Source organism: Lepisosteus platostomus, chromosome 5, assembly GCF_059453375.1.
Source record: "Lepisosteus platostomus isolate fLepPlt1 chromosome 5, fLepPlt1.hap1, whole genome shotgun sequence".
In the NCBI taxonomy this organism is placed as follows: domain Eukaryota; kingdom Metazoa; phylum Chordata; class Actinopteri; order Semionotiformes; family Lepisosteidae; genus Lepisosteus; species Lepisosteus platostomus.
Window position 1 is genome coordinate 61,655,912 of NC_142615.1, and position 4,666 is coordinate 61,660,577.

Consider the following 4,666-nt stretch of genomic DNA (forward strand, 5'->3'; position numbering starts at 1 on the left):
CACTGCCTTGCAGTAGTTTATCCTTATACTTACAGTACAATCGTTATATAACTAGGACTGTAGTTATAGAAGTTTGTACTTTCTGTTGATTTTACAATGATTTCTTAATGATTCAGAACCTCGTTACTGTTGATGTTGTTGCAAAAAAGAACACATATGGTTGATGCTCCAGGCAAAAATAATCATGTGAGTTCTGATGAACGCGGAACTGTTTTTCATCGCTAAATACCAGATTGCTTGTCGTTATCTTCTGACATGAAATACTAATCAGTGGCATGCTTGCGAGAATTCACTTGGATGGTTGCAACGGCTCCGTTTAAACCAAAATATCACTGCCCCCCTCAGGATTTCAGATGCCCCCCTACAGATCATTCACCTGGCGCCAGTCCTGGGTATAATGATGAACATAGCTGCCTTGAAAGCAGTGAATCCGGGTGTGATTCCCACCTGATCCATCGACAAACCTTTTCCAATGAATCTTCGATCAATTTAAAAAAGTCTTGAAGCTGGTAGGCTAGGGAATAAGCACTGTTTGAGTACACTAAGGAAAATATGATACTGTGCTGTGTTGCTCCAGTAGCCCAATTGGTCAGGTTGGGGTGCTTTTAAAGCGGAGTTATGCCAAGGTTGTGAGTTCAATCATCACATGGAGTAGTTTTTGTTTTCAGCTACAGAAACTCGCTGTTGAATTTAAGTCTGTTCTTGTGTTGCTTTTTCCACTCGATGGAGCTGTGTTAATGCAGGCACACCTGCTTCCACGTCAAGTTATTTTATTGTTGCTCACAAACCAACACACTGCAGACACCTCTGATATTGTCACTGCTTGTGGGCCACATGTTCCCGCTGTCAGCCTACCATGTTCATGCACATCTAGAAATATTACTGTTACAGTATAGGAGCGAACAAACGAAACGAAAGCACACCAAGTTTAAAAAGGTCAAAGCCCTTCCTTGAGAAGGATGGGGTTCAAACCTACTTGTGCAGAGTATAATGTATTAAGAAGTTATTGCTTTAACCACTAGGCCACCTCCATACAAACTTTAGCCCCTTCCTGACATGAGTTGGCTTCTTTCCCCATACACGAGGGTAATTTTCCTCTTCCACCTACAATTTCAACATTTACCTTGGGAGATGTCAAACCACAGAGCCTGTGCTGCTCTTCAGTGCCGGCTGTAGTGGACACCCCGTTGAACATAAAAAGCAAATTGAGCTCCTTGGACATAAGCCATTTCTCGTCACTTGCTCAGCGAGAAGGCTCAGCGCACACTGAATGCAGGTGTCTCAGAGCAATTGAGATGTGTCCAAGTGGCTGTAAAAGGGATATTTGATGCCAGTGCCGTGGCTTAGTTCTCCGACAGCAGGCGAAGCGGCGCGCCGGTTGGAGTATTCTCGGTCACATTTAATGGGAACGTCATGGCAACATCAGCTCAAACCACCAAATGGAGACGGGCGTGCCGACAAGCTGACCCTGCTGATGCGGGATTAACACAAGGCTGAGAGAATGCTGTGGCTTAGTTGGTTAAAGCACCTGCCTAATAAACAGGAGATCATGGGTTTGAATCCCAGTGGTGCCTTTCTTCTTGTCTTGCCACACAGTTTATCATTATGGACAGCAACATGCTTCTACATTAAATTTAAAGGAAGTGTTCATTTAATTTTTGGAACAACTTGTTTTTAAAAAAATCCATACAAATTGCGAAAGATAAAATACTCATCTGTTTTGTCAGTGCAGAGGAATAACTGCCAGCTGGCAAGGAAACGAAAAAGATTTTTTGTCTTTAGCCAAAAACCTGTGAATGTAGAAGAAAGGTGATGTGCGTTATTTTCTATGGCACAGTCAGTCAGCGTATCCTTCAGTTAAACATAACGTTGGGAAATCAAAAGTCCCCAGAGACGCATTTCAAATTAATCTGACCTCAACACCGTCTCCCCTAAATGTGATGGGGTTTCTTTGGATGTCCTTAAGCATCCTGACAGTTGCAGAGATTTCAAACTTTTGGCACAAGTCAAACTACAAGAAGTTAATAGTTGAGCTCTTAAGTCAATATCACCGGGAATGTGACTATGTAAACTTAAATAGTATTCAAAATATTGCAATTTTGTTGTAGTTTAAAAATATATTTTAGCTGGGGATCCTCAAATGATGAGGGTAGAAAAGAGAACTATTCGACACCATCAGGAGTGCTTAACGGGTGATAAAAGTGTTTTTTAATCACAAAGTGAAAATAGTGAATTTGTCTTTCACTTAGGCGTTCATTTAAAGCTCATTAAACAATGAAGGAGAGGCTCGTGTTCCGAATTCACTTCGTGTCTCATTGTCTTGCTTTGATTTTTAAAATGTACACTGTTGACTATTCACTCTTCCTAACACGATTAAAGAGCCGAGTTTAGTTCAGAGGTAAAGCATCTCATGCATCATATGAAGCTCTGTTTTTTATCACCAGCGTCTCCACTCTGGATTTCTTTTTAAGCGCGATATCTTTTCTGTGATTTCTTTCGTTTGAATTCCCTCGTGTGAATTTCAGCGCGACACATAAACTCGTTTGTCTGTTTTAAAGAGATGCAATTTTTAAAACAGACAAAATGAAAGACTGTTTAACTAAATACACATAGAAAACGTGCACCTAATTGAGAAAATTTGGACTGGGGCGATTTATTATTGTAGCGGCGCAAGCTCACAGTGGTGCACTTGAGGAATGCGGTACAAGGGCCAGTGGTGCATTGGATAACGCATCTGATTACGGATCAGGAGACTGTAGGATCGTAATGCTCTTAAACCCAATACCATAACTGTAGTGTGTTCAGTCCTACACAGCCTTTCTATCGACTGAATAAGCCTCCTGTTCCATCTCCATCTTCTTCCCTCACATTCCGGCTATTTCAGCACCGTTATTGTTGGACTACAGTCACAGATACGTAAGGGACACTATTCCGAAGAACCGTCTTAAATAAATAACGTTGCAAAAGGTAACAATAATGCTTTCTTAACGTAACCTTACATTTGGCCGTACAATACAATTTTCTGTACCCTCAAATAAAAAAATCTTACTGCTTTCTCCTGAGAAACACAAGTGTAGTGTCAAATCACAATAAATAATACAACAAATATACTAAATTAACACCCAGATATGACAACACACAGCTATGACAGAACACATTGAAGACTTAAAAGCCCTTTAAAATTTTATTTCCTTAATTTCCATTCTCTTCCCTCCTCAGGATAACTGAAAACTAACTATAATAAAGACTGTATATGCATTACTTGTAATACAGCTACTAATAAAGATATACATGGAACTTAATTATTAATAAATAACACTTTTATTAATAAATACGTGTAATGATAACATTCATTGTGAATATTTGTGGTGTCTGGAAAGCAATTTAGTTAAATATAATAATAATTTTCAAGCAAGTGGTGCATAAGCTTGTTACTTAATGAGTACATTATTTCCATTACATTCAAGACAGTTCTAATGTGATCAATGGTTCTGCTTAGTCCGCTACTGAGTTGCTTAAAACCTACGAAGAGGTGGTTTAAGCTAGACTGCTAATGCAGTAACATCTAACGGGCAGAAGCTGTTATTTTAGGTTTGTTGCAATTGAGAACAGGTTAAGTACAGAGCTGCTGACAAATTTCAGCGGAGTTTATTGTATATAAGTTTATTGCAATTGACCCATTGTAGCTACCAATCAGTAGCAAGGAAAAACAAACTTCACTTGTGCCCTTTAAAAAAAGGGAAACAGAGTAGTAGTTTATGTGGTAATTTCAGGTACAATGTAAGAACTAAAGTTAACTACTCCCATAGTAATGCGTGGGGTCCTATCAATAGAAAAAAAATGTTGTAACCAGAAAACACAACAAACACAAAACGAGAAGTCTTCCGGGAACCAAGGTAAATCCCTGTAGTAGTCTAACAACTATGAAAAAAAAAACAAACGCAACAACTTCAAAAGAAAAAGAACATTAAAAACAAATCTGGGGAACAACAAAAACAGTCTAATGCGAGAGCTCCTCTCGTCATATTTGTGTACAGGTCAGCTGGAGGTACACAGCTGCTGGTAATTTAAGTAGGGAGCTGCGCCAGCATGCATGGGCTTCAAAGGAAAAAGTCAAGGTTTATTCCATGCTGAAAAGAGAAGGAAACACAATGTTTCAGCTGTGGAGCCTTATTTGATTATGACTCGAAGTAAACCTTTACTTCTTCGTTTGATGTTAATTTATCTCCATCAGATACCTAAGAGTATCTAAACTCGAAAGTTGCTTTCAGTAGCTAAAGACACTGCCCTAGCTGAGTCTCGAACTCACAACTTCGGCATAACTCCACTGTGCACTGCTGTATAAGTACCGCGCGCTGACTGATTGTGCCACTTGAGCTTCTCATACAGACTGACGGTGCAGAAACACAGGGTGAAAACTGTTTCGGTTGTGGAACCATCTATACATGGGGAACACTAAAATAGCAAGGAAAATACAAGAAAAGAAACTGAAAGAATTGTGCTAACAGCAAAGGGGGACGGAGGGAGGTGGTCAGACAAGTAAATCAGCCTGGCAGATTATTTGTATCGACATTTTTTGAGTCAATCAACAGATTTCTCTTCATGTGCCTTAAACTGTGCAGTTTGTATCTTCGTTTTAGATAGGTTTCTTCAGAAGTCCAGTAAA